The sequence below is a fragment of the Dreissena polymorpha genome, chromosome 8 (assembly GCF_020536995.1).
Source record: "Dreissena polymorpha isolate Duluth1 chromosome 8, UMN_Dpol_1.0, whole genome shotgun sequence".
Taxonomy (NCBI): Eukaryota; Metazoa; Mollusca; class Bivalvia; order Myida; family Dreissenidae; genus Dreissena; species Dreissena polymorpha.
In genome coordinates, this window is record NC_068362.1 from 41,543,184 (window position 1) to 41,556,077 (window position 12,894).

General features: G+C 33.6%; 1 protein-coding gene across 1 annotated transcript in view; it reads left to right on the plus strand.

Moving 5' to 3' along the window:
* The first annotated feature begins 1,902 nt into the window (after positions 1-1,902).
* Positions 1,903-12,894, plus strand: part of LOC127841692 (uncharacterized) — a 164,622-nt gene continuing 153,630 nt past the window's right edge. Inside the window, exon 1 of the mRNA XM_052370754.1 lies at positions 1,903-1,980. The gene's annotated coding sequence lies outside the window, so the exon portion shown is untranslated. The remainder of the gene's footprint in view (positions 1,981-12,894) is intronic.

Below are 12,894 nucleotides of genomic sequence, written 5' to 3' on the forward strand. Positions count from 1 at the left end.
TAAAATAGATAAAGCATGCTAAAATCTAGGAGTCTTTATAAAAGTGCAATTAGAATACAAGAAATATGCTTATGATAGAAATCAAACAATGACATTAGAAAATTCAAGACTTACACTGGAAAATGTTATAAAATAAAAATATGCAAAGACGTTAGATATTAGTAGTAGGAATTCTTTTAAACTATTTTGAATCAATAAATGACTTAAGATTTTATCAGGCTGGTGAAGTCGCTTTGTCTTATCAGGACCGATACTTAAATGGAGAATTAAATATATTGTTTATTGAGTTACATGTAGCATTTACTGATCAAGACATTATTAATGCTTGTTAGAAAATACATAATGGTATATACGATGGCCGTGATTATCTGCTAAATGAGATTATGAAATGTGTAATTAGTATTAAAAGTTACTTAAAAGTTGTTTGTACTTTATTTGTTTTTGAGTTTGGACATTTTCATGAAGGTTGGTGTAAGGGTTGTATTCTTTCGTTACAAAAAGGTGATAAACAAGATGTGACTAATTACAGAGTGATAACATTATTCAATACTTTTGGGAAATTATTCATTAAGGTCATTAACAATAGGCTTAACAATTGGTCTGAGCAATATCATGTCTGCATATAGGCACGGACAGGATTCAGGAAAAATATGGGAACTGTTGATAACATTTTTGTATGACATGGTTCATTAATTATTTATTAAGTGAACATTCACTATTGTATGTCATATTTGTTGATTACACCAAAGCTTTCGATTATTTGATGAGGGATATGATCTGGTATATTTGTTGAAGCTAGGCGTTAGAGGAAAAATGATTGATATCATAAAATCACATAATCTTTGTATACACATGTGAAATGAATAATACACTTGGGCAACACATAAAGTAATGAAGGATATTTCCTGTTTTTGTTAAGGAGTAAGACACGATGACTCATTATCACCATTACTTTTTTCTACTTTTAATAATTATGTAATGCAGATGAAGCCATGTCATTACATCATAACGCCAAACTAGACAGTGAGAAAGCGTGTCTATGTTTTTGAATTGTGTATTTTACCTAATGTTTGGGTACAATTTTCATAGACACTTAAACCTCATTTGGGCTTTACTTTTACAGATGTTCTTATTTACTTAATATACCCATGTTACTGTATTTAGGGAACGTATTACTGTTCTATACGGATGTCATGTTGCAAACTTGTTTGTATGCGAATGGAAAAAAAACATTCTCACATTTGGAATACTTACGTTGAAATAAAAAACAAAACATTAAGCATTTTTATTTTTAAGTTTGTCTCAACGTGAGCGGTTTACCTTTTATTATGTATTCTTTGTTCACTATATACGGTTAAAAGACACAATCATGATAATAAATGCCGTTCAACCATTAAGTACATCGACGATTTACCTGCCCATAAGCTGTAAGCTATTACCTTGTTTTATTATGCAGTATTGCACATGCGTGACCCAGTTTACGTAGTTAACAATGTGTGTTAGGTAAAATGAGACATTGTATTGTATTTATAGACGGTTTCACACTGTGATTAAAACTACGGTAAGGTGACGGGCTTTGTTTGTGTTGAATTAACATACAGTTATGCTAGTGCTGGGTGTGTGTGCACATTGTAAACTACTAAGTGTGTGTTGTTTTTAACCCAAAAGGTATATTAAATAATGATAACAAATTATAAAACATTATTTTGGACAGCTCGGTAGTGAAAGCACATGTAGTTTAAAATTTTATCAAGCCTAAAACTTATGCGCATGCGTAGTTATCGGATGGTATTCAGGTAATACTGGAACACAAGTAAACACACAAACTAGGAAGTGATTATGCAATTGTAATCAACGAACGTTATAATAAATAATATCCTGTGTGTTGTTTTATATTATTTTAGCCAAGATAACTGGAGTTAAATTGTAAACCAACCTGAGAAGATCAGACTCGCGCGACTATAGGCAGATCTGTTCTTGGTGAGTAATAGTTTTGTACATTTTTTACAATTATGTTCTGTCTATGAAATGCCGATTCCTCTAGCAATTTCGACAAATATGACAAATTGGTGACTGGAATAAAGATGAATAATTAAAAAACATTTAAGTCTTTTTCAAAAGTTGCACAACATGTTTAGCTCATCTATTTTTTGAAAAAAAAATATGAGCTATTGTCATCACCTTGGCGTCGGCGTCGGCGTCGGCGTTGGCGTCCGGTTAAGTTTTGCGTTTAGGTCCACTTTTCTCAGAAAGTATCAATGCTATTGCATTCAAACTTGGTACACTTACTTACTATCATGAGAGGACTGGGCAGGCAAAGTTAGATAACTCTGGCGTGCATTTTGACAGAATTATGTGCCCTTTTTATACTTAGAAAATTGAAAATTTTGGTTAAGTTTTGCGTTTAGGTCCACTTTTCTCAGAAAGTATCAATGCTATTGCATTCAAACTTGGTACACTTACTTACTATCATGAGGGGACTGGGCAGGCAAAGTGATATAACTCTGGCGTGCATTTTGACAGAATTATGTGCCCTTTTTATACTTAGAAAATTGAAAATTTTGGTTAAGTTTTGTGTTTAGGTCCATTTTATTCCGTAAGTATCAAAGCTATTGCTTTCATACTTGCAACACTTACTAACTATCATAAGGGGACTGTGCAGGCAAAGTAATGTAACTCTGACTGGCATTTTGGCAGTATTATGTGCCCTTTTTATACTTAGAAAATTAAAAATTTGTTTAAGTTTTGTGCTTAGGTCCACTTTATTCCTACAGTATCAAAGCTATTGCTTTCATACTTGCTACACTTATTAACTATCATAAGGGGACTGTGCAGGCAAAGTTATGTAACTCTGACTGGCATTTGGACGGATTTATGGGCCCTTTATACTTAGAAAATTGAAAATTTGGTTGAGTTGTGTGTTTTGGTCCACTTTACCCCTAAAGTATCATAGATATTGCTTTCATACTTGGAACACTCGCAAACTATCATAAGGGTACAGTAAAAGGACAAGTTGAATAACTCTGGTTGTCATTTTTACAGAATTATTGCCCTTTTTTGACTTAGTAACTTTAAATATATGGTTAAATTTTGTGTTTCAATCCACTTTACTTCTAAAGTATCAAGGCTATTGCTTTCAAACTTCAAATACTTTCATGCTAACATGAGGTTACTGTACCTGGCAAGTTGAATTTTACCATGACCTTTGACCTTTTTTTTTAAAGATCATCTCACAAATGACCACCACACCCTCACACTATACTATACCCCCCCCCCCTCGAATCCCCCCACCCGAATCCCCCCCCTATTTTTTTTTAAGATCATCTCACAAATGACCACCACACCCTCACACTATACTATACCCCCACCCCACCCCCCCCCAATTTTTTTTTTTAAGTTTTGCGTTTAGGTCCACTTTTCTCAGAAAGTATCAATGCTATTGCATTCAAACTTGGTACACTTACTTACTATCATGAGGGGACTGGGCAGGCAAAGTTAGATAACTCTGGCGTGCATTTTGACAGAATTATGTGCCCTTTTTATACTTAGAAAATTGAAAATTTTGGTTAAGTTTTGTGTTTAGGTCCATTTTATTCCGTAAGTATCAAAGCTATTGCTTTCATACTTGCAACACTTACTAACTATCATAAGGGGACTGTGCAGGCAAAGTAATGTAACTCTGACTGGCATTTTGACAGAATTATGTGCCATTTTTATACTTAGAAAATTGAAAATTTGTTTAAATTTTGTGTTTAGGTCCACTTTATTCTAAACTATACCCCCCCACCCCACCCCCCCCCCCAATTTTTTTTTTTGAAACGGTAAAAAAAAACACAAATATTTATTTTTATTATTTTATGTTTGAAATACCGTCCAACCATCGCACCCAAAAATACCCCCCCTCCCCCCTCCCGAATTCCCCGCCCCCCCCTAATTTTTTTTTTTAAGATCATCTCACAAATGACCACCACACCCTCACACTATACTTTACCCCCCCCCCCCCCCTACCCCCCCATTTTTTTTTTAACGGTTAAAAAACACAAATATTTATTTGTATTATTTCATTTTAAATATACCATCCAACCATCGCACCCAAGAATACCCCCCCTACGCCCCCCCCCGAATTCCCTCCCCCCCCCCATAATTTTTTTTTCTTTTTTTTTAAGATCATCTCACAAATGACCACCACACCCTCACACTATACCCCCCCAGCCCCCCCCCCGCAATTTTTTTTGTTTGCATTTTTTTTCCGCATTTTTGGAAGATAATGTAATAAATGTCCACGCCCCCACACTATACACCCCTCTTCACTCCACCCTTCCCTTCTTTGTGATTGAAAATGAGAGTCCCTTCACCTTTAAAAAGAAAATAGATGAGCGGTCTGCACCCGCAAGGCGGTGCTCTTGTTTATTTCTATTGTGATGGAAAAACCTTTGGTAAAAACATGCACTAGCCGGCAAGCAACAGCTGTTTATAAGTTACATTTACCCGTTGAATAAGATTAAACAATTAGCTTCCCTATTTATTCCTATACGTTTGGCAAAACCTTCCAGAAAAACATGTGTTTTCGCTTTCGATACGTAAAACAATGTTAGTAATACAAGTAATAGTAATATAATACGGAGACGAAGATGAATAAAAAGTGTTTTCAGTCGGATTTGTAGTATTAGTAATATTAGAAGTAAAAGTAATCAAGCGATATTCAACTTAAAGGTTGTGATTTTTTGTTTCCAGTTAAAGCTTTATATATGTTCAACAATTTACATGTGTTTTTGTTTACTGTATATAATGCCATACACTAGTTTCCACAATAATAATAACATATCTTTATGAGTATCCACAAACAAGTATCAGCTATACATTCAAGTGTAAGGAATCTTTTAATATAATTTCTCTAGATAACACACGCATGATTTAAATAAGATGTTTTCTTCGTTAACGTTAACATGGTGCATTTAAAAAAATCAATGGGCAAATTTCTCATTCAATGAAACATAATTACAGTGGAAGAGAGGTGGCATGCACTCCTCTTTTTTTCAATCACTCCTATTTTTAAAATTGCACAACAAAGAGCGGCAGTAAATAAAACGGGGTACATTAAACAATTAGTCGTTCCCGCGAGTTTGTAAGTCGTGGGAACGTAAAAGAAAAAAAGAGGAGTTCAATTTTAAAACGAGGACTGAATGTCACCTCTATGCCACCGTACATACATGAATGATTAATTCGCCTACTAAATTTCCAATGACTCGCGTGTAACATCGCTGAACAAATATGCGCTTTCTGGAAACGGCTTACCAATCGATTAATTGCAAACAACATTTCGTTTTGACATAAAAGTAGTGAATAGACCCACAATTTCTCTCTCGATATAGTTATTGAATGTGTTGAGTTTAATGTGTGCTGTATAAATCAATAATTATTATTTGTTTTGAGAACTGTATGAAAACTTCGTGTTGTAGTGTGTTGAGTAATACTGTGCTTATTGCGTTTAACTTTATTTGGGCATGCGAACCGGCAGTAATGGGTTGGAAGCGTGTTGCAATATTTATATAATCTACAAGTACAAATTCTTTTAAAACCTTTTTTATCAAAACTGTTACTCATCGCAATTTAATAGTAAAAAGTCAACATTTAAAATGCGCCAACTGATTCGTTTAAAAACATGTATTGTGAAGTGTGCTCAATCGTTGCCGTAACAATTTCGTGTGTATAGCGTGGACTATATAGCCAAATTGTGGTATATAAGAACCATTTGTATCACAGCGTAAGTATGTTTTATTGGGTTCATCTATAGTGGAGCTTAATAATTTAAATATTTAAACATATATAATTTAAACATGCTTCAAAAGCGAATAACTAGTAAAAAATATACACATAGAATGACCGAGATAACTAAACACAATACAAGTGTATGTATAACCTAGAAGATATATAGCGTTGAAACATAAATTAACATAACTTATATTACTAAGATGTATCCGAAATTTAGATGAGTATTGCTGTTGTTACAATTCATTTTGGCAAACCTGGTAAAAAATGTTACTGTCACAAAACGATCCAGTGTCAGTGTAAAGTGAAGCAAAACAATCATATCAGCAGCCATGTATATCTCTGCAAACACATGTTTTTTTCAGAGATGTTTTAACTGAATTATTTATAAAAAAAAGAAGCACTACATGTTAGGTTTGTGGTTTTATAATTATGTAAATGTTGTCTGGTGTAGCTTTAATGAGATGATAGCGATATTTTAAACAATCGAATATATTGACACTGAAGTATGTATGAAATTTCATACATGAATTGATTTAAATCCTTTGTTACTTTTACATGTTGCAATTTATGACATATCTCTATTTATATTTAAGCTATAAACCAATAGCTATTTAATGAAGAATTTTAATAAACTTTGCAAAAAAATTATTGTTGCAATATATGTCATTCGATGCTTGTTATCAAACCACTCGGGCTACACCCTCGTTGTTAAATTTAAACGCATCGGAGCTCCATACCGTTGGTTATAACCGCAATAACCAACGGTTATCCGTCAATTCACGTGACGTCACCACAACAATGAAAATTAAATAAGGTAGCCTTCATTCATAAAAAGTGCATGGACAATCTTACTGACGTCATACTTATAACCGTTGGTATATCGGGTTAATAACCCACGGAAAGCTCCCTTCTCATTCTAATGTGCATGCGTGTGCGACTGTGGTATAATTAAGAAATAATCGACGTTTAAGCGTTGTTTATTGCGGTAATAACAAATGGTTTGGAGTTCCGATGCGTAGGAATTAAACCCCGAGGGCGTAGCCCGAGTGGCTTGGTAACAAGCATCGGAACGACGAACCGTTGGTTATTACTGAAATAACAAACGCTTACACGTCGATTATTTTGATTCTAACACGATTTCATTAATAGTTTATCCGCGATTAAAATATTAAAAATGAGAATTATATTAACCGAACGTCCTAGGCTTTTCAGCGAAAACGTGACGTCACCACAACAATGAAAATCACATGACGTCGTCTTCATTAATAAACAGTGCGCGGATAATCAAAGTGACGTCACTTTAAACAACCGTTGATATATCGTGGTGATAACCACGGTAAGCTCCCTTCTCATTCTCATGTACATGCGTGAGCGACTATGGTAGAATAGTATATACAGTATGTAATATGTTTTTAAATACCCAATAAATGTAATTCAATGTTTTAATTTAAAAAACTCAACTTCTGAGAGTGAAAGTTTGATATTTTTATAAAGACACGAATGTATATAGGATTGAAATGAATGATGACAATAATGAAAAATTATCTAAAAATTTAAGTTTTAAATGATAACAATATATATTTAAAGACCGCCCGAATGGATTTCTTCGTGTAAACAAAAGGCGGGAAAAGAAGCTGTGTGCATACATGGTTTAAACATCACTGTACGCTGAATCCAAACATGAAACATCTGCAAATGCATTTATTGGATCACCGTAGTTAATTGTATTTTGTATAACACTACCTCGCCTAACGCCTAACATATGTGATGGTCTGTTAAACAAAAGATTTACATCCAATTGTGTCTGCCCCATCCCGCCTTTGTATATATGTTGACATTTTGTCTAAATTAATTTCCAGTAATGTATCTTGATGATCCCGATAGTTCAACGCGGTAGTTATCGGGTTGGATTCAGGTAATACTGGAACACAAGGGAACATACAAACAAAGAAGTGATTTTGCATTCTTAATCAACGAACGTTATGATAAATAATATCGTGAACAGATGTCAGTTACATCAGAAAATAAACAGTGCGCGGACAATCAAGGAAAGTTTATTAAAATAAGATGTAACCTGTGTTTTATTTGTATTTTAATAGACATGTTTTGTTTTCATCTTTATAGTTTTAAGAGATGATTGAATTATTCATTAATGTACTCACTCGCGTGTTATTTCCTTAAGTAAATGTATTTTATCGGTCGTTCCTGCCTCTTTGTATTTCTCGTTGTTCGACACATACATTGATTGATGAGGATAATGCGACTATCCTTTGATTCCAACTGATTTTTTTTTAAATTTATAACTTCTTCTACTACATACCTGCTATTTACGAATGTGAAAAGATTGACATATGAAACATGCAGGCAATACTTTTTATTAATAATAGTAGTGTTGCATTTTATCATCAAATATTTTTTTTGAGAAGCAGGTAACAAAATAGATAATTTTGTGCTAACAATCGCATTATTTTCTTTCAGGATAGAGGAAAAAATAGTTTGAAAATATATCGGCCGTTCTTTCCATGAATATTTACAGCTGTACCCCCCTATCAATAAATCACGATATGTATCATCTAAATTTAGAATCGGGTACGAATTTTAGTTGAATATTCATGTGGTCAGGATGAATTTATTGTATTATATCCTCATTGTAAAAGAACGTATATTCGACATAAGTTTTTAAAATGACAATTTTTACTTTTTGAATATTTTTTTTGATGCAGTTTTGTATTATACAAAATGTTTAAACTTGTCCCAATTGTTGTTGGCGAATAATTTGACGCTGTCCGTAAGAAGAACGAGACAAATAATTTGACGCATGGTGAAATGTATTAAGTAATAAACTACGATAATTATCAAACTGCATTAAACTATTGCAACTCAATAGTTTATTTACAATATAAAAAAGTACATAACAGTACAATGAATTGGGAAAGCATGTATGTATAAAACAAAATGTTCTGTTTCTTTTTGCGATTTGAGGAATTTTTATTTTGACGTACATGGTCATCGCCCGATGATATGCACATACTTTATAGATTATTTATACGCTAACTAATAACTATAAAAAACTAATTACATGTACTAAGCATGAAAGGACACCCTGTTTGTGATAAACTATATTTGACATCCTTTACGAAGAACGTTCCATATGAACAATTCCAAAATGTGCATAAAATGCAAAAATCCGACATTACAATTCGTTGTTAAAACATCATCAGAAAAAGATAATGCAAAACTCATAGGCCCAGCCAATAGTGAGGTTATTTTATTATACACACAACCTCACATTTATTAGCAAAGGCCCATACAAAAGTTCAATGCATGTATATAAATAATGTAAATGACTTAACTGCCACTTTTGATTCAACAAGTAACAATTTCAAAGTTTAGGTGTTCTAAACGTAGTTTTTTTAGAATGCAGGAAATGCGATTGAATACATGAGAATAGACAGAGATAATATCTAAATTGATCGAATGTATTATGTACACTTACCTACCATGTAACTTACCATCTATGTTATTACGGCAGGTATGTTTTCTCGAAGCCATCCATAAAATAAGCATTTAATTAAGAAGATGAAATAGTAAAAACTATTGTATTTCAAGCAGAAGTTTATATATACTTATCATATTGTTTCTAAATATTCCATATGTGAACGGTAGTTTTATAAGAGCTATTCCCTCTAACCCGAACGTCTTCTCTCAAATGAAAACAACACATATGAGAAATACAGCTTTTATATTGGATAAGCCTGCATACTACCGGATGACATACTGCAATTCGTAATGCGTTTATGCAACATACAAAAAGACATCATTATTATACATTAGATGTTCTTTACAAATGTGCAACATGGTAATCATATATATATATATATTCATGAGAACATTTGTAATTCATAGCCTTTTACCTAATTTTTTTGGAAAATTAATGTGTATTACCGGTCAGTATCGCCAAGTTGAATGACAATTACTCGTGCATTCAACCCGCATATTCCTTTATACAACGCCCTCTAGCGGCGATTTTTCTTATTCGAGGGAAATAAATTTTCCTCTAATTCACTTTGTTTAAACTAGGAAAATTATATTTCCCTCTCACCCCAACGTCTTCTCTCCCAACGTCTTTTCTCAAATGAAAACAACACATATGAGATAACAAGCTTTTATATTGGATAAGCTTGCATACTACCGGATGAAATAAAAGTTCGGGCAATATGATATATGAATGACAAGAATTCAATAACACTAAGTTTGAATCTCACAGTCCAAGTGATTTAGAAACTAATAATCTAGCTTCAATATCATCTTTCACGTAACCGTCTTTTGCACTGTCACTAGACCACCGACCATGTCTCTTAAAGAGTCTGTCCCTTACTACCTGATTAGCAGCACTAGTAGCTCCTGCTGACCTCAGCGAATGTAAACAAAAACTATAAATGTCTTCAACATTCGGTTTAAACGCTTCTTTTAACTGCTCACGCAAGCTTGTGTATGACATCGATTTGTTTTTCTTTCTTGGTATATGTCCAGTCTTTGTCTTAGATAAATTACAAAACAGAAAATCATCACCATTTAAACCTGTCCAATCAATATACTTTTGCAAATTCACATATGGACATGAAATAGTTCCGGATTTAGCAATCACTATCCAAGAACCATCTCTATACTTGCTGTTTTACTGCATTCAATGAATACTTTCATATAGTTATTACCAACATAATATCGCACACTTTTAATTGTAACAATTCAGAACTGCGCATTTACCCCGCATAACCTAATAAACTGGCATCACTAATTCTTTGAGACATAACATCTTTTTCCTTATACAAACGATTGTACATCGATATAAATATATCAACCGTAATAGGCTCTTTTTTTAACTACTCGACAAGATAAAATTCTTTTTGCTGCTTCTAAAACGTTCATTACTAACTTAGAATCTGTAGGAGTATTTAATCCATGTAAATCCAATCTCTTGCACGACGGTTACATTACATTCACCACTGTGTTGGGCTCAGAACGGACTATTGTTATGAAAGCGTCTCATTTATGTCACAATCATTCCAAGCGTTCATCATTGAGGTTACAGAATACTAAACAATCTCTTGCATGACGGTTACATTGCATTCACTGCATTAAAGAAAACCATCGCATACCATGATATCTTATATCAGTCTTAATTCATCATTATAAAATTGATATGGTTTTTTTATGTTAAGAAACCAACATACATACACACGTCGAAGCAATTCCTAACGTCAATCAAAAAAATATGTTCAATTGTTTACATTTGTGAAGTGCGTGGAATGATTCCATCTGCGTAAATGGGCAATAAATTAGTTCCAAAGAGTTGCATTAAAACTCGCAAGTTTTTGCACGATTTATCGTACATTTAAAAGTCATATTTCTTAATTTAATGCATGCGATCGTAAATATCCAATCAAATATACGTTGAATGCGTTTTTTCGGTTTCATCTATTATATAGACAAAATGGAGGGCTGAGCCTTTCGCAGAGTTGTATGTGAGAGCAAGGAACGACAACTCTGCGTGGAGATTGATGTAAACCATGCATCCATTTTATTCCATAATCAAAGCGCTGAAGGCACTCAAGATGTTCGCTATTGCATAATTTAACACGCAATTCATTTTTCAAAACCAATCGCAAGTTTGAAATGAACACACGCCATTCAATTTTATAAAGTGTGTGTCATAGCGCACGGGTCGAGTTTTGTGTGCACTTTTTATCATCCTTATTATTTCATAGAAATAACTAAGACAACATAAAAAACAACATGCTTTTTGGAAGTTCTGAAAGCATAGAAAGTATGATGAAAATGGTAATGAGAAGTTAATATAAAGAAAATTTGCAGTCACCATCATATTAAAGGAATATTTTTTCTAATATCAAATGACTATCTCGCCAAGAATATATATTCATAATGAAAGTTCCTTGTACAAAACTTTTAATTTTTGACACCATATACAAATTCAAAATATACAATAATCTTCGTATCTTGTATATGGAGGAATAAAAGTATATAAACATAGCTGTTTATGCTTTACTTGTTACCCGAGCAGTTCACACGGTGTCAACAACGCTGACATAAACATAGGTATAGAGCACTAATGCGCTTTTAGGCGTAGCTGTTTTACTCAGTTTTCATCTTAGTGACTTTGACATAACGCCAACAGACACGCATGAATATTTTCGAATATTTAATAAGCTGATTCGAGATACAACCTCTGAATGTTTGCTACACCACTGCGTATGTGCTCAATTCAAAGGATGTAGCGCTGTTCAGTGTAAGGAATTCCGGACTACTCTCTGTATGCTCAAACGACACAAATTGTGGCCCTGTTACAATTACGCGTTACAATCCATCTCGCAGAATTTCACTTTTGCCTCCAAGATGAGAAAACAATCATTAGCGAAATAGTATAGTGTCTCGATAAGAGAAAATCGTTTAATTATCATACCACAATGTTTGCCGTACTTGGTCAGCACGTCTGGAAATCATTCCTTAATGTGTGGATAGGCTGCCATTATTCACAAGTTTGCTATTTTGAATTCAATTTTGTATCAAAAAGCATTGTTCTTAAATGTGGCATTTTCAATTCGCAATGAGATTTGTAACGACCCTCGTCATGCGAAAATGGGTCTTATTCCATATGCGCCCATCATATAAATAGCCCACTCAGCTATCTCTCCTTCTGGTAAGGAGAAACATAACATATTGAGTGATTTTAAAGCGAACAGAATCGCCTATGGCCTGACTGCGCAAAAGCACATGTTGGGTTTAAAAAACGCTTGCCGAAACTCATAAGACCCATTTTCGCATGACGGCGCTATTGACGTGTGATTTAAATGTGTCGAAGGAAAACTGCGTTTAAATCAAATATAAACATACGATATATTTCGATAGTGAAGAAAGATACTTATAACAAGGCATATGAGGAAACATATGAAGTGCTCTCCCGTTGTATATTTTTTATCTACTCACACTAATGTGTGGTTTGACAATGCTAACACACATTTCATGCGGTGAATATGCAGCTTACAAGTGAAAAACACAACACAATAGTTTAACTTTTGTTTAATTGTATTTATTTATTTAGAA